This window comes from Nicotiana tabacum, chromosome 2, assembly GCF_000715075.1.
Source record: "Nicotiana tabacum cultivar K326 chromosome 2, ASM71507v2, whole genome shotgun sequence".
Taxonomy (NCBI): Eukaryota; Viridiplantae; Streptophyta; class Magnoliopsida; order Solanales; family Solanaceae; genus Nicotiana; species Nicotiana tabacum.
In genome coordinates, this window is record NC_134081.1 from 57,885,813 (window position 1) to 57,910,557 (window position 24,745).

Below are 24,745 nucleotides of genomic sequence, written 5' to 3' on the forward strand. Positions count from 1 at the left end.
CATTTCCGCCAGAACCTGAAGGGATAGAGGAATCTATGTTTCCCATGGTAGAAGAAGGCGGGTCCACTACCGGTTCAGGGCCTTCATCTTCTTCAGTCTCCCCTTCGGTACCCAAATACTTGGATCTAGTATTCGAGGAGTCAGTTGCAGTGGGCCGAGCAGGAAGGTTCTCGCGAGCAGTTAACTCCAGTCATCGGGCCTTGGCAATACAATCATCAATATTGATAATGCCCGCTTTGGCCTCCTCCAAGTTTTTCCTCCTCATATGATATATGGCATAAGTTTTATCGGAGACAAGGAAATCCTCTTGGTCCTGGAGTTTTGCTTGGGGTTTGTCAATTTTGGCCTGGAGACCTTCTCTTTCAGCTTTTATGGCACTGAGGCGGGAGTTAGGTTCAACATTGGTAGTTGAGTGAAGCCGGTTTTGCTCCATGGTCCTCTTCAGCCTTCTTCCATTTGTGCTATCTTCTCCTCGACAATATTGGCCTCCTCAGTTTTGAAGCATAAGTCTACCTTCAAATTATTGATTTGCTCCTCGAAGGAAGACTCGCACTCAGCAGCGGTGAGTACAGCATCATGAAGCTCGGCCCACTTAGCCTTAGCCTCTTGAAGCTTTTCGTGTAATTGAGAAGCTTTTTGGTTGTGGGCCATTCTATCTTGTTCGCTTTGTTGTAACCGAGCCTCGAGCTCCTCTATCTCCATAACTTTTTCCTCTAGCACCGGGAGGAGCATGGCAAGCTGGTTCCTTTCAGCTAAAAGTTGATCCCGTTCGGAAGCAAGTCCTTGTTTATCAAGGATCAATCTTTGCAGGCCTTCAGAAGCAAGAAGGTTGGCCTATAAAAAATAATATTGAAGTTAGGATTTCCATTGCAACATGTAAGCAGAAAAGAAGATACGAGGAAACTAGTACGATACTTGCATCACGCTATGCATGGCATTGTTTATCAGACACTCCCCAGAAAGGGAGCACATTATCTTCCAATCCTTTTCCGAAGCTAGTGGCTTCATATAATTGGCAAGCTCCACTGGCCTGGAGAGGACATGGCAATCCTTCGAGATCGAGAGAGTGGCGCTTCGCCTTCCTTGGGGATCTTGAGAAGGCGCAGCATAGGTGCTCCCCAAGTTCCTGTGGTCAAGAGATCGGGGGGAGAAACATTCCTTTCTCGATCGATTGATACCGGTGGAGGAGATGCAGTTGGTGCTAGTGACAAAGGAGCAGCTAGTGTCAATGAGCGTGAAGCCATCGGTGTAGAAGGAGAAGAAGCAGTTTGTGGTAGATGGAGTGTTGTTTGTTATTTTCTCAGTAGTTGGGGGCAGGAGAGGCTCTAGCTCTGAACTCCTTGTACTAGAGACAACAATTGGAAGCGAGAGTCAGAATTCTCGACCAAGGACATCTCATCTCAAAGGCCTCAACTTCATCCGATATCGAGTTTTGAAGCTCTCCCGATTGAGCATCCGGTTGAGTTGATGAAGATTCTTTTCTCCTTTGAAGGGGATCCTCTTCATCACTGGCTTCCCCTTCACAAACGAGACCACTGTGGATGGCTCGGATGACATTTTCTTTGCTCTCTTATCCTGAGTCCCAGCCGAGGAGGAGCATATTCTCTTTGGTTTCTTTCTCTCGGGCTGGGGACTTCGAGAAGAGACACCATCACCGGAGGCTCGGGCAGATCCACGAGCTCTGTTCCGGGCAAGGGTATTTTTCCACACCCTCCTAGCCTCATCGGGATCATCTAAGGCGTCAGCCTTGGGGCAGATGACAGAGCCCCTCAGAAATTCTATATTGGGCCAAAAACAGAGTTAGCAATTTATTCATGAGATTTCTTATGTTCGAGCAAGGGTAAAAGAAAGAAGGGCTTGACTTACCATGATGCTTGGCCTTCCACCCGTATTTTGGGGCAATCTCCTTCCACGGCTGGGATTCTGAAGTTGTAATGTGTAGAATTTGCTGACCCCATTGGTCCTGGCCTTGAACACGGGGCGGTTCCCATCAGGTAGCTGAAACGAAGGAAACAGAAAGTCAACAAAAGTAGAAATGACCTCCTCATGAAGAGAGGAAACAGAAAACCGAGAACTTGCGAAAAGTGTTCCATGATTCGGGAAAGGATGGAGTTGTAGTCGGGATGATATCCCTGGTAGCAATGACGATGAACCGCTCCATTTATCCACGGTTATTGTCTTCATCAACGCTGATGAGGAGAGCGCGGTGACCACTCTTGCTAAAATTAATTACTCCCCCACTAAAAATCTTCGGAGAGTAAAGGTTCATTATATGTATAAGAGTTAGGGTTTCCCCGGTCTTTAGGCACAATTAACGAAGGCAGGCCACCATCTGCCATATAAATGGGCCTACTTGTGCTAATCAAACCTGATATCGGTGGCAGAACTCCAAAATTATTAGGTCGATCCCTTCAATCGACCCCAAGGAAAACAGACCCAAGGTAAAGGGATACGTATAAACATACGTGAACCCCTCCTTGTAGTAGGTAACTCACTTCCTCATATCTGGGGAGAGGATTTTAATATTGTGGCAGTTGTAGTCCTCCTTCACAGTTGGGATACTGGAAGGGCGAATGGAGGAAGGATACCTACGGACTAGTAAGAACCGATGACCTTGAGAAGTTATAGAGGAGCTTTTTCTTGAAGGTCGTTTGCAGTGCTGAGTTGAAGGGGTATTATGGTGCTAATCGTTGGAGGTTCAGACTCAACGTCAGCCTCATTGTCTTTGTTTTTCTTCAGGCCTCCACCGAAGAAAAGACCGGTATTATCGAAGGAAGTAGCATATGAAGACATGCCCGTAAGGGGTTTGTAAAAGGAAGAGTTCTTGCTGAGAAAGTTGAAGGTTGTTAAAGTTTTCTAAGCAGATGTAGACAAGAAGAAAGACTTATGAAAATTGTGGGAGTAAGGAAGTAAAAATGATAAGTAGTAGAGAAGTTATAGACAGCAAAAATCATGGCCATGATTACCTCAAAAATCGGCAAAAATATTTGTTGTATCGTGGGGCAACACGTGTTCGTATTATTAAATATGAGAAGATGTGCGCCCTTTCAAATGTCAGAGACTGTTCATAAACTTTCCCGCTAAGTAATAAATCTTCACCTACTTTTCGGTAACACTAAGTTGCGTTACCGAAAAGTAGGGGGACTATCTGTATGGGGTAAAATTGGTTAATAACAGGTGGATGAATGATAAGATGACATGTAGAGCCGAAGATAGACAAAAGACGAGTTGGGAAACAACTAGTACCGAATGCGGCGTGTGTGACCGGTACCAGATGGATTCCGAATGGGACGTAGTCGGCAGTAGAAGTTCAAAGATTTGCCATCGGACAAGATTCAATGATGGAAAATTCTCTAGCATCAATGGCCCTTTTATTATCATTTAAAGAGGAGCTTGATCCTAGAATCTTGTTTCTCTAGGTAGAATTATAAATAGTGGGGTTAATAGCTATTGCAGGGTCATGAAATACTCTTTACACAAAAGCTATACTATTTTGCTCTCATACTTTACTATTTAGCTCTCAATTTAATAGTTTCATTATTGCTTTATCTTTGTTTTCACTTTTGCTCTCGGAAAGGCTGAGTTCGGAACTAGGCTTGTTACCTTCTTTAATTTTAATCATTAAATCTTTATTTCAGTCTTATTTCTTTATCGTTTTAGAGTTAAATCGATTCGCTTGTCTATAAATCACGTAACAAATTCAACTGTAACCTTTTACGGGTAAATATCTCCTGCATCCACATGCATTGTCCGTATTTTACTAATACACCATCGCGGTTTACTTTAATACAATACTTCCTCCGTTCCAGTTTATGTGAACGTATTTCCTTTTTAGTCCGTTCCAAAAAGAATGACCCCCTTCTAAATTTGGAAATAATTTTGCTTAAACTTACAATTCTACCCTTAGTGAGAAGCTTTTATAACCATACAAATACTATGGGCCCATTTTTAACTTGTTTAGGACCACAAATTTCAAAAGTCTTCATTTTTTCTTAAACTTCGTACCCAATCAAACATGTTCACATAAATTAAAACGGAGAGAGTATTTTTATATTGGAAGCTACTAATAGCGTAGAAAGATAATGATAGAACATCCCATTTCAAAGTAGTAGTTCGAGATTTAAGGCGATTGGGCACCCAAGACATAAAATTTGAGAGCCCGCTGCTGCCCCTTTTTGGAAGTGATCTAATGCTGTACTTTTCCCTGTGCTCGTGGCCTCGTGCATCATCTTACATCTAATTTGTCAAGTTGGAGATGACAATTATGACTAGTTAGTACCAGACTACCAGTACGGTTATATACATGAGTTTCTCTATCTCTCCGGGGTGTTGAGGTGATAAATTGATAAGCCTACAAGACAATGTAAATGTCTGAGATAATTTGTCGGGATATGCTCAAAATACGAACATCTGAGCTCTGTTTTAAAAGGTGTTTCTGGGGCGAGCTCCGGAGCGAGGCGTACCAAAAACGCCCCGGGGCGATGGTGTGGGGCGAAAGTCTCAAGAGGCGTACGCCCCGCAATTTGGCGTGTACGCCCGGGCGTTCGGGGCGCGTTTTTTTTAGTAAGGAGTAAGCCCCTGAGACTTTTTCAACTTAAAACAAAATTTGTTGAATTAGTCCTTCATATAATACCCAAATTCTCAAAAGTGAGTTTGGTAATTACTCAAAAGGTTTAAAAAGGAACTCAAAAGTATTAAATTTAAAAGTAAAGACCTTTTTTATTGATTTAAGCCCTAATTCATGGTTTTCCCAAATTTTATCTTATCCGCTAGTCTGCTAATATCTCCTAAAAGCAACGAATATTTAATTTTTTTTACAAATACAAAGAGAACTACATTTTTCTTCATAGCAGCAAATTCAAAGTTCAAATTGCTGGTTAATCATCCTTTTTGTTCCTCCATATAGAAAACTTTATTCTTTTAGACTCAAATTACTTGTGCTTGTAAGTAACGTATAATAGATTGTTTTGATTGATTTTTTGTGGGGATGGAGCACACATATATATAATTTTCTTCAATTTTTATGCAATTTTACCTGTTTATAAATATTAATTGTCATTATATTATTTTATAAAATATTAAAAATTAAAAACCTATGGGGCTTACGCCCCGTTGAGGCATATGTAAAACGCCCCGCCTTACGCTCAGGCCTTTTAAAACACTGCATCTGAGGATCAAGTTGGTTAAAATTAACTTGAAGTATAGTCACAATAGAGTGAGTTTGGTGGTCAAAGAAATAATTGTTTGATTCTTCAACTAATAAATTGTCATTTTTTTAATTAAGGAATAAGTATTTGATATATAGTTGATCTTAGTATCATTGTTGGTATAATATTTTCTTTGCACAAATTTATTGTAGAAATGACTTCAGTTAAGAACTTTTACATATTTTGCAAATAGTTTGAAGTTCATGAATCAACTAGCACTTTGCATGAAAATAGGGTTTTGATGATTATTATGGTTGCTACTTGCTTCATCTTATTGTTTGATGTAGGAGATAAAAAAAAAAATCAACCCCTTTTAACTAATTATTAAGAAAGATTATTCCCTTACTCGAGACATGTTCAAATCAATTTTATATATGTACTAATGGCAAATTAAATTGGAGTACCTTAAGGAGCATTTTTTATTGTACTTGTAGAATAGTTGCAAGTTGGAGCATATGATGGCACAACACGAGCTACACTTTGAATATTAAAAGAAATAGTCGTGATTTTCCAAGCACATCCATTTTGGCTTAATGTGGACTCTTTAGACTTCCAATGGACAGTAGCTGCATAAATTTCCTCTGGGACACATTTATTTCTTTCCTTACTTTAGTCCTTTCGTTTACTTTTACTTGTTTACAATCTTTAAAAAAAAAAAAAAATGTAACACATAATTTATCATAATACTCATATTAATTGGTATATAGTTTTAATAAATTTGGAAAATAATTAAATAAATAATTAATGTTAAGGGCAAAACAGGAAAAATAAACTATTTTTCTCTTGATATGCATTAAATTGACAGGTAAAAATGAAAATTTATTTTTAGAATACTTGACAACTAAAAGTGGAGAGAGTATTTTCTTTTCTGAGTTTAGCATGTATATATGTACTCCCTCCGTTCACTTTTACTTGTCAAATATTCTAAAAATAATTTTTTATTTTTACTTGTTACTTTTCGCATATCAATAGAAAAATAATTTATTTTTTCTGTTTTGCTCTTAGTATTAATTACTCATTCCAAATCATTTTTCAAATTCATTAAGACTACACACCAATTAATATGGATATCGTGATAAATTATATACTTTATTTATTATTTGGACGTGCAAAATCTAACTATGAACATGTAAAAGTGAGCTGAAGGAGTACATGATAAACTTGGCTTAGGAGTTAGGATATTGGTGAATCGAAGAAAGTGGGGATTTCGTTCACTTTTTTGCCAAAAAAAAAAAAAAAAAAAAAAAAAAAAACGGAATCACCGTTCTACAAATCAAAACTTTAAATATTTCAACATAACTTTGCTAGACCTTTATGATGGTTCGGGGAAAAATCGTTATTTGTACTTATTTTTTTTTTTGTCTATTTACTGATAATTAAACCATCGAAATTTTGCATTACCAATATATACAGTCAGTTGACTAATTGTATAGCTCACCTACTCTTTTTTACGTTGAGCACAAATACTTACTATACAACGTTATTCGTGTAATCGTATACTGCTCTAAGTTTTGTTTGGAAAATTACCTGAAAATTAAAATTGGTGTAATTACTAGGCTAGTAATTGCACAGCCTAGTAATTATATAATATTATAATTACGACAACATATTTATTTATCATAATATAATAATAGTACAATTACAAGCATATTGTTTGGTTGCACAAGTGTAATTACATAATTAGATTAAATTTTAAATAAAATAATTATCAAAACTTAAAAGTTAATATAATAAATATATGCCTATAAATTATTTTATAAGTATAAATGATATTAGATTTGGTATCTAAGATGCATGCTTTTTCTTGAATATACATTAATTAGTAATCATATATTAATAACTAATATTGTAAAAATAATTGATATATATATTTTTAAATTAATAATGTTTAATTTAATTAATTATAAAAACTAATAACATATATTTATCTTGTAAGAACATCATTGAATGCATGTTTGATAAAATAAATTAATATTTATAAATATAATGTCATAACATTATTCAAATGTTTGACAAAACTAATCTATCAATTCTAACTAAATAATGAACAACATGCAATGTGAAGTAACAAGCCAATACTACTAAAACAAGTTAAGTGGAACCATAAATATAACACAATTTTAAAATTCAAATAAAAAAATAGTTTAACATATGTCAAATTCAAACATAATAAAAATAAGTTTCAATACAACTTAAGATTAGGAAATATAATAAGTTTACCACCTTATTCAATAATAAAATTCTACTTTAATGATATCACTCATTACATGTCAAGTTTGTTAATGACTCATTATTTCTAATATTAAGAGGTGTAGTTTCAAAAATTAGAATAATAACGCAATTACGCTTAATAAAAAAAATAAAACAAATAAGAAATAAAATATAAAAGAAATTACATGGAATCACAAGAAGTAAAGGTAGAGAAATAAAAGATAAATAATGTACAAAAAAATATATTTAAAAATTTAAACAGAAATTAAAAAGTAAAAATAAAATTAAAAAATAAAAATAAAAATAAATTAAAATAATGGAAATAAAATGTTATAAAGAAAATAGATTAAAATACAAATAAAAAGGAAAGAAATTAAAAAATAACCTTGTAATTACACAGTATAATTACCATCAATTATCACCTCCCCTTGAGAATTGGAGAGTGTCAAATTACACCTCTTCAATTACACCAAATTCCATGCTGACCAAGTAACTACTTGGTTAGACAAACATGTCAAACTATGTAATTATACTCAAATCCAATTCCTAGGTGGCTTTGCAAACCAGCTCTAAAAGAATTTAAACTTTTTTCTGAAGATTTCTCAAGATTTTAATTTTATTCTTTTCAATAAAAGATTAAGTAATATAAGATGGAAAAATAATTAAAGACGGAAAAAGAAATGAGAAAAGGAATGTTCGAAGATTGTGGTTTTACTACCATATAATAAGCTCACAAGCAGCATCTTGTTCCTATTTTACAAACATGTCAAATTACACCTCTTCAATTACACCAAATTCCATGCTGACCAAGTAATTACTTGGTTAGACAAACATGTCAAATTATATAATTATTCTCAAATCTAATTCCTAGGTGGCTTTGCAAACCGACTCTAAAGGAATTTAAACCTTTTCCTGAAGATTTCTGAAGATTTTAATTTTATTCTTTTCAATAAAAGATTAAGTAATATAAGATGGAAAATTAAATAAAGACGGAAAAAGAAATGAGAAAAGGAATCTTCGAAGATTGTGGTTTTACTACCATATATAATACGGAAAGGGGTCAGAAATGCCCTTAACGTATTAGAAATGGCTCAAAAATGCCCTCCTTCCACCTATGAATTCAAATTTACCCTTAATGTTATTTTTAGGCTTAAAACTGCCCCCCTCTTAATGGAAAGATGACATGGCATTGATGGGCATTTTAATTAAACAAGTAGCATTTATTTAGTCCGGAAAAAAGTAATTTTTTTTACTAAAAACTGAAGAAAAAAAACGAAAATATTTTTTTTCCAGTTTTTACAAAAAAACTGCTTTAAATAAAGCTGAAAAATATTGTCTAAAATAATATTTTTATAAAAACTGAAGAAAAAAAAACTGAAAAGTAATTTTCTAAAGCAATATTTTTGTAAAAGCTGAAAAAAATATTTTCTCTTCTTCTTCCTTCCTTGTTTGTCCATATGCTTTATGAGTTCATTTTTTTATATATATATTTTAGTTCTTCTAATGAGTCAGTATATCAAAACTGAAATATTTTTGTTTTTTTTTCTTCAGTTTTTAGTAAAAAGAATTCATTAGTCTCGAAAAATATAGCATTTATTTAGTTAAACATGTAGCAATTATTTAGGAATAGATTGGCTTTCTGAGTTCTGGAAAAATGGCATTTTAATTAAACATGTAGCATTTGTTTGTCACGATCCCAAATTCCCTCCGTAGGATGTCGTGATGACACCTAGTCTCTCAGACTAGGTAAGCCTATCAATGCGGAATAATAATAAATATCTGAAATAATTAAACTACAATTCAAATAATTTTAACTCCCAAAACCCGGTAGAAATAAGTCACAAGCTTCTAAGAATTTATTCTCTATGTCTTTATATATTAGAGTCTAAAGCAAATAAGGAAGTCAACATAGTAAGATAGAAGGGGACTCCGGAGTCTGCGGACGCTGGCAGATATACCTCGAAGTCTCCTCGTACAGCTAGTTTACTGATGTATGGTCTGATAAGATGTTCTTAGATCTACACAAAAAGATATGCAGAAGCGTAGTATGAGTACACCACAGCGATACCCAGTAAGTGCCAAGCCTAACCTCGGTAGAATAGTGACGAGGTCAGGTCAGGCCCTACTAGAGAATAAATAATGGCATGGTAAAATATTTAAATAATATTATAAGATAAAATGACAATGGAAATGAATCAAGTAGTATGTCACATTTAATTACATCAAATAATGGCAAATAAATACCTCGTGGAAACAAAACAGAATTCTTTTCAACTTGAAGAAAATCACAACAATAATCAAAGGCAACTGCGGCCATAAATCAATATCAACAAGGGCACTCCCGAGGTACCGCCTCGTAGTCCCAAATCATAAACAAATTCACAATATCTCATTTCCTTATCTCACCGCGGGAGCCTTCACAATTTATTTTAAAGAAAATATTTTTCCCGAAATAGCATCTCGCGTTTTAGCCATCCTTATCACATCGCATGACTTCTAGTAGTTCCCCCTACTAGCCACGCGTATCAAGCCACCCTTATCTTACCGCATACATTTCAATACCCAGACCTTATACCACCGCATGCGTATCAATATCACAATATATCACAATTTGTATCTCAGGTGCTCAAATAATTTAACTTGCCAAAATAATTCAACAATAATATTTTTTCACAATAAAGAGCAATGAGTACGAAAAGCTTACAAAAATATTCAGGAGTAAATAATTCAGAAAAATAATATTTCAAAATCTTTAATACGTTGCTTCAATATCAAGTTTAAAAATGTAAAATACTTCATATTAATAATATTTAATTTAAAAAAAATCAACCTTCAAAAAATGCACAGAAATAAAGAAACCGAGTTCCAACTAAACAGATAAAATAATTAGCAGAAAAAGGTCAAGCAAATTTAAAAATATAAATATTAAATCAATAATGAAGAATATAACAAAATAAAATAATTTAATTAATACGCAACAGTGATCTACACATTTTAAAACATAATCTTTCACATTTAGCCCGTGTACACACTCGTTACCTCGTGTACATGACTTTTCACACATTACAATTATCAATCCTAGGGGAATTTCCCCCACACAAGGTTAGACAAGTCACTTACCTCGACTTGCTCCGATTTAACCAAGTATTATGCCTTTTTCTCGATTTTTTTAACTTCGATCGACTCGTATCTAGTCATAATTAATTCGATACAGTCAACAAAAATTATAGTAATCAATTTCATAAGAAAATATTATATTTTTCAATAAAATCCGAAATTAGCTCAAAATTTGTCCGTGGGGCCCACAACTCGGAATCCGGCGAAACTTACAAAATCCGATAACCCATTCATTTACGAGTCCAACCATACCAGTTTCACTCCAATCGGACTCCGGATCGACACCGAAATTTCAAAAATTCATTTCTATGACATTTCAAAAAAATTTTAAATTTCAATCTCAAAACACTAATTAAATGGTAAAAACAATGATGTATTCGTGTATATAGACCAAATCCGAGTTGGAATCACTTACCCCAAATGTCTTTCCTTAAAAATCTGTCAAAAGTCGCCTCTGTTCAAGCTCAAGTTTGTCAAAAATGGAAAATGGGTTGAATGCCTCTGTTTTTATAACTTACAGATCTGTCCAACTCGATCTTGGTAGCTCGATCTGTCCAGTTCGATCTTGAAAGCGCGATCTCGGGAGCTCGATCTCAGCCATCAATCCTGGCTATCGATCATGGCTTCGATCTTTATGGCCTTCGATCACTGGCCTTGGTCATAGCCCTCGATCCTCGGCCTTCGATCACTGGCCTTCGAGCTTGCCTTCGATCATGGATTTCGAGCCTGCCTTTGATCCTCGGCTCGATTTCTGGGGGCTCGATTTCACAGCAGAAGAAATTTTGCAGTAGCTTTTGCAGCAGCTGTTTAAGTCCCATTTTTGATCCGTTAACCATCCGAAACTCACTCGTGGCCCTCAGGACCTCAACCCAATACACCAACAAGTCCTAAAATATCATACGAACTTATTTGAAACCTCAAATCACATCAAACAACGCTAAAATCACGAATCACACATAGATTCAAGCCAAATGAACTTTGAAACTTTCAATTTCTACAAACAACATCGGAACCTATCAAATCAAGTCTGATTGACCTCAAATTTTGTACGCAAGTCATAAACGACATAACAGAGCTATGAAAATTTTCAAAACTGGATTCCGACCTTGATATCAAAAAGTCAACTCTCCGGTCAAACTTCCAAACTTTAAATTCCTATTTTAGCCGCTTCAAGCCTAATTTCACTATGGACTTCCAAATAAACTTCCGATCACGCTCCTAAGTCCAAAATCACCATACGGAGCTGTTGGAATCATCAAAATTCTATTCCGGGGTCATTTGCACATAATTCGACATCCGGTCACTATTTGAACTTAAACTTTAAATTTTTCATCAAAATTTCATATCTCGGGCTAAGAAACTCGGAATTTTATTCCGGGCCTACGCCCAAGTCCCAATTCATGATACGGACCTACCAAAACTTTCAAAATACTGATCCGAGTATGTTTGCTCAAAATATTAACCAAAGTCAACTCAGTTGAGTTTTAAAGCTCCAATTCATATTTTAATCCATTTTTTCACATAAAAAATTTCCAGAAAATTTTACGGACTGCGCACTCAAGTCGAGGAATGATAAATAGTGCTTTTCGAGGTATTAGAACACATAATTAATTATTAAATTTAAAGATGATATTTTGGGTCATCACATTCTCCACTTCTAAAACAAACGTTCGTCCTCGAACGGAGTTAGAAAAAGTACCTAAGCTAGTTAATAAGTGTGGATAACGGCTGCGTATATCATGCTCGGTCTCCCAAGTCGCCTCCTCGACCGGATGACCCCTCCACTGAACCTTCACGGAAGCAATGTTCTTTGACCTCAGCTTTCGAACATGCCTATCCAAAATAGCCACTGGTTCCTCAACATAAGATAGATCCTTGTCCAACTGAACCGAACTGAAGTCTAACACATGAGATGGATCGCTGTGGTATTTTCGAAGCATGAAAACATGAAATACCGGATGAACCGCAGAGAGACTAAGTGGTAGTGCAAATTTGTAAGCCACCTCTCCAACTCTCTCAAGAATCTCAAAAGGCCTAATATACCTAGGGCTCAAATTGCCCTTTTTCCCGAACCTCATCACACCCTTCATAGGCGAAAGCCGGAGCAATATCCGCTCACCAACCATGAATGCAACATCATGAACATTCCGATTCACATAACTCTTCTGTCTAGATTGGGCTGTACGAAGTCAATCCTGAATCAACATAACCTTTTCCAAGGCATCCTGAACCAAGTCTGTACCCAAAAGTCTAGCCTCGCTTGGTTCGAACCAACCCACTGGAGACCGGTACCGCCTACCATACAAGGCCTCATACGGAGCCATCTAAATGCTTGACTGGTAACTGTTGTTGTAAGCAAACTCTGCAAGTGGTAAGAACTGATCCCAAGCACCCCCAAAATCTATCACACACGCACGAAGCATATCCTCCAGTATTTGAATAGTGCGTTCGGATTGCCCGTCCGTCTGAGGGTGAAATATTGTACTCAACTCCACACGAGTACCCAACTCTCGATGTACAGCCCTCCAAACCCGTGAGGTAAACTGTGTGTACCAGTCAAAGATGATAGATACCGGTACACCGTGAAGTTTGACAATCTCGTGAATATATACCTGAGCCAGCTGCTCTGAAGAGTAAGTAGTAATCACAGAAATGAAATGAGCTGACTTAGTCAATCTATCCACAATCACCCAAACTGCATCAAATTTCCTCCGAGTCCGTGGGAGCCCAACAATGAAATCCATAGTGATCCGCTCCCATTTCCATTCTGGAATTTCCAACTTCTGAAGCAATCCACCTGGTCGTTGATACTCATATTTCACCTGGTGAGAATTTAGGCACCGAGCTACATATTCCATTATGTCTTTCTTCATCCGCCTCCACTAATAGTGCTGTCTGAAGTCTTGATACATCTTTGCAGCACCCGGATGAATGGAGTACCGCGAACTATGAGCCTCCTAAAAGATCAAGTCACATAAACCATCTACATTTGGCACACATAGCCTGCCCTGCATCTGTAATACATCTTCATCTCCAATAGTGAATTCCTTGGCATCGCCATGCTGAACTGTGTCCTTAAGGACAAACATATGGGGGTCATCATACTGACGTTCCCTGATACGGTCATAAAGAGAAGACTGAGAAACCACACAAGCCAAAACTCGGCTCGGCTTGGAAACATCCAATCTGACAAACTGGTTGGCCAAGGCCTGAACATCCAAGGCCAAAGGCCTCTCTGCTACTGGTAAATATGCTAAGCTACCCACACTCTCCGCCTTACGACTCAAGGCATTGGCCACTACATTGGCCTTTCTAAGATTATAGAGAATGGTGATATCATAATCCTTAAGCAACTCTAACCGTCTCCGCTGCCACAAATTAAGATCCTTTTGTTTAAACAGATGTTGTAGACTTCGGTGATCGGTGTAGACCTCGCAATGGACGCCGTACAAATAATGCCGCTAGATCTTTAAGGCATGAACAATAGCTGCTAACTCAAGGTCATGTACAACATAATTCTTCTCATGCACCTTTAACTGTCTGGACGCGTAGGCAATCACCCTACCGTATTGCATTAACACTGCGCCGAGACCAATACGCGACGCATCACAATACACAATATAAGACCCTGAACCTGTAGGTAATACCAACATTGGGGCTGTAGTCAAAGCTGTCTTGAGCTTTTGGAAGCTCTCCTCACATTCCTCGGCCCATATGAACGGAGCACCCTTCTGGGTCAATCTGGTCTTAATAGTTGTTCATAATCAATTACAAAATCGTCAATTAACTTCATGTTAACAAGAATCTCGTTTTAAACCTTCACAATACTGATAACGAGATACGAGGCATGAAGACCTCATAATTATTTACCCGAATTAACGAGTCACATTTAAGGCCACCTAGGCGGGCACCTACCTCGTAGGTTAAAAATTAATAATTACAACACGCGATTGGCAAGTATGCATAGAAAATTTCATATAGAATTTTCAAATAAACCTAACAGGCATGACTCCATATTAGTACTATAGCACAAATTTAATTTCACAAGGGAGAACTTAAACACAAGAGTTTTCCTCACAAGGATTTCGTCCTTATATAACTTCTACCACAGCTCGTAGCCCGGTTTAAACATATCAATTTATATAAAAATGTTAGGATCTCGTCCTCAGTTCTGAATCATAAGTAATATGCACATCGTGCCAATTGAAAATTTCTATTTTCTCCTTTTAAATAATTTTGATTACACCAAATCACAACACATAATGAACCTCACACCAGTAGGGCATATAATTCTTAATTTGCAATTAATTATTCGGAATTTACATCAAAATTTACCGAAATGAGTAACCGAAAGCCACATTTAGCCTCGCAGCTCTTATTAGTGACCAACACGAAATGATAGGCATAGTTATCTCCATAAAATCTCCCAACAGGTGTAAACACATAAGTAGATTATAGAATTATGAAGCTCACTCATAAGTGGAGCACAATAGGAGGACTCTTTTCCATATTGAGAACCAAATCAAGTTAAGGAAATTATTCCTTTATATTAAATCGAGGTCGTACCTGTAATGACACCATCTGATGTAGCGACCTCTGCTATACCATAAAATAAATATAACAACGGCTGGGTCTCCACCTCTAGGACGTCTTCTACCGTCTGTCCTCCACCCCTAACTGGTCGTGTGGGTGGTGTAGTAACTGCAATGGGGCACGTAGCCTGAGTGCTTTGATGAAATAAGTCTCTCCCAAGTTTGGGACAATTTTCTCATGATGTGCCTAGTATCACCGTATTCATAACAACCCCTTTGCGGGTTAGGCTGCTCATATTGAGTCTGTGCCAGATAACTGGAATAACCATTGTAGGAACTCATGTCGGTGGTGCATTAAAAGAACTAACTAGAGCACCCCGAGTAATCCGATGTGTGGACTGGGCTGGCCGACTGCCCGAGCCCCCTCAATAATGATTTATACTTGCAGAGTAGAATCCACTGAATCCCCCAGAACCTCGAGACGTCTTGGTCTCCTTAGTTTCCTTTTTTCTCACCCCGAACACATTCTAATATCTTGGTAATTTGTACAACTAGCAGAAATGAAGTATCAGTTTGTAGCTCCCGAGTCGTACAAAATTTTACGATCATAATTGAGTCCTTTAATGAGTCTGTGGACTCGCCCTCTGGCAATAGGAAGCAAAGTAGGAGTATGACGGGCTAACTTATTGAACTTGATGGCATATTCTGACATTGTCAATGGTGACATGATGCAACCGTTCAAACCTTATGCGCCACGCATTACGGAGAGTCCGAGAAACAAACTCTTTCAAAAGCATTTTTGAGAACTGAGCCAAGTGAGCGGTGTTGCATTGGCTGGTCTGCCCTCTTCATAGGCTTGCCACGAACACTGGTAGAGAATTATCTCTCCCAAGGCAAATTTCCTCTTTTGTTATGCTGACTCAACACTGTTGAGCTGACCAATTTCTTAACATACTCTTTGATTCTTCTTTGAGGTAACCCTTACCCCTATTTATACACAACGATCAGAAAAGTAGAGCTCCATACAGAAAAATCTTATCACGAACCACATAGTCCAGACTCTCGTCAAAAAGTGTACTTCCTCCGAAGCACCCCAAAATCCGCAACAGTGACATCCACGTTGAGTAGACCTTCTACAAATTTAGAGTTGTTTCTATAACGCAAATACCAACCTTATCCTCCACAAAATCTCAGGCCTTAAACATGTGTAAATTTTAGGGAACCTTACAGTACCACATATATACATTTCAGGCCAAAACTGATATAACTCATGACCCCGCAATCCACCCATTGATAGTGGACTCCCCCTACTCGGCACGAAGTCATAGGTCACAACGTCCGATGATCCACAATAATAACCTTTTCAACTTGTATAAATCAACCGGACGCCAACGTCCGTTGTACCCCCACATGATTCACTAGGTGATCTCTCAATACGCCCGCATCTTCAGTCGGAACCACACATTGAGGTAATGTTTGAGCATCTCTGGCTCCCTCATAGTCCATCTGCGGCATCACGAACCGTCGACGCATAACTGATACTGAGTGCGCAATGTCATACACGAGTAGATACAAATGAATATAAGATATATATTTCAAGCTAAATCAATGCCGCACGATAAGGAGTCAAAGAAGTGAATATTTCCTAACAGTTCCATAGCCTCTCAAAGATAAGTACAAACATCTCCGTACCGATCCACAAGAATCTACTAAACCTGCTTGTGACTCATGACACATATGAACCTAGAGCTCTGATACCAACTTGTCACGATCCCAAATTCCCTCTGTAGGATGTCGTGATGACACCTAGTCTCTAAGATTAGGTAAGCCTATCAATATGGAATAATAATAAATATCTGAAATAATTAAACTACAATTCAAACAATTTCAACTCCCAAAACCCGGTAGAAATAAGTCACAAGCTTCTAAGAATTTATTATCTATGTCTTTATATATCAGAGTCTAAAGCAAATAAGGAAGTCAACATAGTAAGATAGAAGGGGACTCCGGAGTCGGCGAACGCTGGCAGATATACCTCGAAGTCTCCTCGTACAGCTAGTTTACTAATGCGTGGTCTGATAAGATGTACCTGGATCTGCACAAAAAGATCTGCAGAAGCGTAGTATGAGTACACCACAGCGGTACTCAGTAAGTGCCAAGCCTAACCTCGGTAGAGTAGTGACGAGGTCAGGTCAGGCACTACTGGAGAATAAATAATGGCATGGTAAAATGTTTAAACAATATTATAATATAAAATGACAATGGAAATGAATCAAGTAGTATATCACATTTATTATATCAAATAATGGCAAATAAATACCTCGTGAAAACAAAACAGAATTCTTTTCAACTTGAAGAAAATCACAACAATAATCAAAGGCAACTGCGGCCATAAATCAATATCAATAAGGGCACTCCTGATGGACCGCCTCGTAGTCCCAAATCATAAACAAATTCACAATATCTCATTTCCTTATCTCACCGCGGGAGCCTTCACAATTTATTTTAAAGAAAATATTTTTCCCGAAATAGCATCCCGCGTTTTAGCCATCCTTATCACACCGCATGACTTCTAGTAGTTCCCCTACTAGCCACGCGTATCAAGCCACCCTTATCTCACCGCATGTGTTTCAATACCCTGACCTTATACCACCGCATGCGTATCAATATCACAATATATCACAATTTGCATCTCATGTGCTCAAATAATTTAACTTGCCAAAATAATTCAACAACAATATTTTTCCACAATAAAGAGCTCACTGCTCCATCACAATGAGTACGAAAAGCTTACAAAAATATTCATGAGTAAATAATTCAGGAAAATAATATTTCAAAATCTTTAATATGTTGCTTCAATATCAAGTTTAAAAATGTAAAATACTTCATATTAATAATATTTAATTTAAAGAAAATCAACCTTCAAAAAATCCATAGAAATAAAGAATCTGAGTTCCAACTAAACAGATAAAATAATTAGCAGAAAAAGGTCAAGCAAATTTAAAAATATAAACATTAAATCAATAATGAAGAATATAACAAAATAAAATAATTTAATTAATGCGTAACAGTGATCTACACAATTTAAAATATAATCTTTCACATTTAGCTCGTGTACACACTCGTCACCTCGTGTACACGACTTTTCACACATTACAATTATCAATCCTAGGGGAATTTCCCCCCCACAAGGTTAGACAAGTCACTTACCTCGACTTGCTCCGATTTAACCAAGTATTATGCCTTTTTCTCGATTTTTCTGACTCCGATCGACTCGTATCTAGTCATACTTAATTCGATACAGTCAACAAAAATTATAGTAATCAATTTCATAAGAAAATATTATATTTTTTAATAAAATTCGAAATTAGCTCAAAATTTGCCTGTGGGACCCACATTTCGGAATCCGACGAAACTTACAAAATCTGATAACCCATTCAATTACGAGTCTAACCATACCAGTTTCACTCCAATCGGACTCTGGATCGACACCGAAATCTCAAAAATTTATTTCTATGAGATTTCTAAAATTTTCCAAATTTCAATCTCAAAACACTAATTAAATGGTGAAAACAATGATGTATTCGTGTATATAGACTAAATCCGAGTTGGAATCACTTACCCCAAATGTCTTTCCTTGAAAATCTGTCAAAAGTCGCCTCTGTTCAAGCTCAAGTTTGTCAAAAATGGTAAATGGGTTGAATGCCTCTGTTTTTATGACTTACAGATCTGTCCAGCTCGATCTTGGTAGCTCGATCTGTCCAGTTCGATCTTGGGAGCTCGATCTCGGGAGCTCGATCTAGGGAGCTCGATCTAGGGAGCTCGATCTCGGGAGCTCGATCTCAGCCATCAATCCTGGCTATCGATCAAGGCTTCGATCATTATGGCCTTCAATCACTGGCCTTGGTCATAGCCCTCGATCCTGGGCCTTCGATCACAGGCCTTCGATCACTGGCCTTCGAGCTTGCCTTCGATCATGGATCTCGAGCCTGCCTTCGATCCTCGACTCGATTTCTGGGGGCTCGATTTCACAACAGAAGAAAATTTGCAGCAGCTTTTCCAGCAGCTGTTTGTCCCATTTTTGATCCGTTAACCATTCGAAACTCATCCGAGGCCTTCGGGACCTCAACCCAATACACCAACAAGTCCTAAAACATCATACGGTCTTATTTGAAACCTCAAATCACATCAAACAACGCTAAAATCACGAATCACACATAGATTCAAGCCTAATGAACTTTGAACTTTCAATTTCTACAAACAACACCGGAACCAATCAAATCAAGTCCGATTAACCTCAAATTTTGTACGCAAGTCATAAACGACATAACAGAGCTATGAATTTTCAAAGCTGGATTCCGACCCTGATATCAAAAAGTCAACTCCCTGGTCAAACTTCCAAACTTTAAATTCCTATTTTAGCCGTTTCAAGCCTAATTTCACTATGGACTTCCAAATAAAATTTCGATCATGATCCTAAGTCCAAAATCACCATACGGAGTTGTTGAAATCATCAAAATTCTATTCCGGGGTCATTTGCACATAATTCAACATCCGGTCACTATTTGAACTTAAACTTTAAATTTTTTATCAAAATTCCATATCTCGGGCTAGGGAACTCGGAATTTTATTCCCGGCATACACCCAAGTCCCAATTCAAACACGATACGGACCTACTGGAACTTTCAAAACACCGATCCGAGTCCGTTTGCTCAAAATATTGACCAAAGTCAACTCAATTGAGTTTTAAAGCTCCAATTCATATTTTTATCCATTTTTTCACATAAAAACTTTCTAAAAAATTTTACGGACTGCGCACTCAAGTCGAGGAATGATAAATAGTGCTTTTCAAGGTCTTAGAATACATAATTAATTATTAAATTTAAAGATGACATTTTGGGTCATCACATTATTTAGTCTTGAAAAAAGTGATTTTTTTTTTTTTACAAAAAACTGAAAAAAAACAAAAATATTTCAGTTTTGATGTACTAACTCATTAGAAGACCTAAAATATAAAAAAAATAAACTTAGAAAGCATATGGACAAATAAGGAAGGAAGAAGAAGAGGAAATATTTTTTTCCAGCTTTTACAAAAAAATTGCTTTAGAAAATTACTTTTCAGTTTTTTTTTTTAGTTTTTACAAAAATATTGTTTTAGAAAATATTTTTCAGCTTTTTTAAAGCAGTTGTTTTTGAAAAAACTGAAAAAAATAATATTTTTATTTTTTTTAGTTTTTAGTAAAAAAAACAATTCACTTTTTTCTAGACTAAATAAATGCTACATGTTTAATTAAAACGGAAAAGGGCCAGAAATGCCCTTAACATATTAGAAATGACTCAAAAATGCCCTCCTTCCACCTATGTGTTCAAATTTGTCCTTAATGTTAAAATGTCCATCAATGCCATGTCATCTTTCCGTTAAGAGATGAGCATTTTTAAGCCTAAAAATAATATTAAGGGCAAATTTGAACCCATAGGTGGAAAGAGAGTATTTTTGAGCCATTTCTAATACGTTAAGGGTATTTCTGACCCTTTTCCGTATATAATAAGCTCACAAAGAGCATCTTGTTCCTATTTTACTAACCCCCCCCCCCCCCACACACACACATGAACGATCTCCTCTCTTCTTCCTCTCAAAGTCCAACCACCTCTCTTCCTTCTCTTTCTTAGCTCTATTATTCCCTTTCTTACATGAGACTTGTCCTTAAGTCTTAATATAATACATATCAATACAATATATAATTATCCTTTACAATTTATTTTTATATGACGTTTTTTTGTGATATATTTTAAAATGTAATATATAATTATCCTTTACAATTTATTTTTATATGACGTTTTTTTTGTGATATATTTTAAAATGTAAGTACATTGTTATATTTGAAAACTCGTTAAATCTACTTTAACAACATGCTCTTACACAGAAATATCTTTGCACCTTAAGATCATAAATTTTAATGTACTTTTCTTTTTTAACGTTCGTACCATTAAAAACTTCTATATAAATTAAAATTAAACCAACTGGATATATATTTTATTATATATTCACCCAAAAGAACGCAACACAAGAACCACCTCATATAAGCCTTATAACCAAACAAAATCTTGGAAAGTAAACCTCAAACTCTCCCTGTTTCAGATCAACCATTTCTACGAAATCAGCAAAACAAAAAAAAAATGCCTCCAAATCCTCCAAAATCATCACTTTTATTCCAAAGAGTCAACCCTACCACGACCCCTACAACTTCCGCCGGCGCCACCACTTGTAAAAAAACTACAAAGACATACACCAATACCATGTACCGCACAAGTACCGGAGTCCGTCGTTAAATGCCACACTCACTCCGTTAGCCCAAACCAGTGTTGCTCCGCCATGATCCAGCGCGTCTCCGCCCCCGTCTCTGCCGTATGGTCCGTCGTCCGCCGTTTTGATAACCCTCAAGCCTATAAACACTTCGTCAAGAGCTGCCACGTCATCGTTGGGGACGGCGACGTGGGCACCCTCCGCGAAGTGCGCGTCATCTCGGGCCCTCCCGCTGCTAGCAGCACCGAGAGGCTCGAGATCCTTGACGAGGAGCGCCATGTCATCAGCTTCAGCGTTGTTGGTGGGGACCACCGCCTGGAAAATTACCGATCTGTCACCACCCTCCACTCCGATCCCTCTTCTTGCAATGGAAGTACGAGCACTAGTACTATCGTCGTGGAATCCTACGTTGTTGATATACCACATGGGAATACTAAAGAAGAAACATGTGTGTTTGTGGACACTATTGTCAAATGTAACCTCCAATCCCTTGCCCAAATCGCTGAGAATTTGAGCAGACGAAGCATGGCTTGAAACGTAGCTCGCTCGAGGTGGCAAATGGACGAATTGGATCAAACTTGGACGACATGTCAAATCAATAAATTAAACAGGTTAAAAATTAGCTTGGATTCAAAATGGATTGGTCTATATGACAAGCAAAAAATGCAAATACAAGGTGGTTAATTTCTCCATGGGATCGGACTTCAAAAGTGGGAAACAGATTAAGACAACTGATCGATGATGCCTGTGACGATGATTTCTTGATCAGATGATGTATTTTGGTACGAATTAAGATCTTAGAATCATTCCATTTCTTTTTACATATTTTGCATCTCTGGTCCAGGTTGTCGTTATCACTTGTTGAAGATAAGTTCATGGTCTACTTGTTATGCGAGGAATTTAATTTGTTTCTCCTATGGCTCTTTTTTTTTTTTTTTTTAAATCTTGTTTATAATATATTTTTTAATGAAAAAAATTCAATTAAACTCCATTCCTTCAAGTTACTTCCACTTCTGGATTGAAGTAATATATAGTTAAAGTGAAGTAGGTTGTTTTATATACAACATAAAATAAATGAATAAGTAAATTAAAGGAGACAACAGGTTTTACATGTTCCGATACGAATATTAACGAAAATACGATAAAATAATCGAGATGCATGTACACACATTTATGCGAGCACAACCGTTATAGTCAGATGTAGAATCCACGTTAATGGCTGACCTAAATGAAGCAAATAATTAAGGCGGCTCTGATTAGTAATGCTAGCTACCTAGCTAATAGCTTGGTTTAGGACTGGGCATATATCGGGTAAAATCGATAACCTGAACTGTTAATTATTTATTGGATTATCGGTATTTGGTTAACGGTTCGGTAACGGTTTAAAATTTTTTTCACTATTGGGTTATCGGTTCGGACCCCGGTTTGCCAATTTTGTTAATGGGTTAACCGATAACCCAATAAGGATTAATGAAATTACTACTTTACCCTTAAGTATATACATATGCTTGGGCTTCACTTCATTCTTTCCTATTCTTTCTCGGTCGCATTCTTCAGTGACTATGTTGATAAATCTTGATACCCGCATTCTTTATCGATTTTGATTTTCTTGTTGCTCTAATAAATCTTGCTGCTTCTCCACGTTTGTGTTTCTCTGCAAGCACTTCTAATCTTTCCTTGTCATTCTTCCATCTCTATTAAAAAAATAATAAGAAATACTGTTAAAGAATATCTAAAATGAATTGCAGGTACTCCAGAGTATCTGCGGGTTCACCTATCTAAAAGTCTTCAACTTATAAAGGTTTCGTCCCTTCAGAGTATAATACAGACAAGCAAAGTGAAGAAACATAATTGTTCTATTGATGAACGCGGGAAAGCAATGGTATGTTGATAATAATTGTTCTATTATGCTTTGCTTTTAGTTGTCGTTACTTATATAGCTATGTTGATAACGATATTGGTAATTTGGGGTTTCGGTTGATTTCAGTTGACAAGTCACTGTTTTTTGGTTTAATTCAACTTATATAATACATAGTCTGCATTGGTAAGAATTTATTTGACTTAATATTTTTTTTTTTATGTTTAATAGGTGTAACCATGCCTCGACTTTGTGGTCTCAAAGCTATCTCACATGTTTGGAGTCACTATGAAAGGATTAGAGAAGATGATGATGGATGGTAAAGTAAGATTGTAGTCATTGTCATCTTGTTTTATGTTACAATGCACGACAAACTAATACTAAGTCTTTAATGAGGCATGTTGAGGGTTGTTTGGAGCGCAATTTGGTGAAGCCTATAAGGATTGAGTAGTTGTTGTCTTGTTAACTTGAATTTGAACTATTAGTATTATGTTTGGACTTGTTAATTTTAAGGTGAAATTGCTACTACTTTGTATTGTTATTAATGTATTTGGACAACTGTTGTTGAAGAATTAGTACTATTTCAGTTGTGTTTGAACTTTGGACAACTGTTGAATTACTAGTACTCTTGTTGCTCTTGATTATGGTTTGGCAGGAAACCAAAAAATTGTTATTTATGTTCCTGTTAACTGCTATTGTACTGCCTAGCTTTTGCTTTCTTTTGTGATCTCAGTTATTGAGCTTGACTAGTAAAAAGTTCACTGTCTGCAGTTCGGGCTTTTGCTATATGCATGAGCAGCTTTGAAACTTTCAATTTCTTGATGTATTCTGAATTGGCTTTTGCAGTAAGAATTAATTAATTGATGTTCTTGAAACTTGGAGGTGTACTGTAATGAAATGGGATTCATGAGTAGTCTTAAATTTTTTGTATTTATAGGGCGTATGATAGAAAGTTGTTGTTATGTCAATAGTTTATTTTATACATTCCTTTTTTGATTTTGTGTCCACATCCTGTGAAGGCATTGGAGAATTATTAATTATCATCTGATGCCACCTTTTGTTGTTGATTGTTTAATGGAAATAGAATCTCAACTTGCTTGACTTGCAATTTAGCACTGTTGTGAATTCTTGGCTTTGAAATTGGATTCTTGCTTGGTCTTTTTATTGGATTTTATTTCTTCATCTACTCTGAGCCCACTGACGTTGAGGTATTTAATAAGAAGAGTTGAAGAGTTGCAGATGTACTGTATAGAAGCAGAAGCAAATGTTGTCAAATTGTTTAAATTTGCCAAAATGAAGCTTCAAATATTAGTTGTGGCCAGAACGCAGAACTTAGTATACTATATGTGAATTTTCTTCTCTTTTTTACTTAGCTCTAGATTGAGTTATCATATCGGGTAAACTAATAATGGTCGATAACCGGTTAACCGATAACCGATATCTTATCGTTTCGGTTATCGGTTTACCATATTTGTAAACCGATAACCGATACGCTAAACCGATAATATTTACAACC

General features: G+C 36.5%; 1 pseudogene; it reads left to right on the forward strand.

Moving 5' to 3' along the window:
* Positions 1-21,119: 21,119 nt before the first annotated feature.
* LOC107786798 (abscisic acid receptor PYL4-like) lies at positions 21,120-23,768 on the forward strand (annotated as a pseudogene).
* The last annotated feature ends 977 nt before the right edge of the window (positions 23,769-24,745 follow it).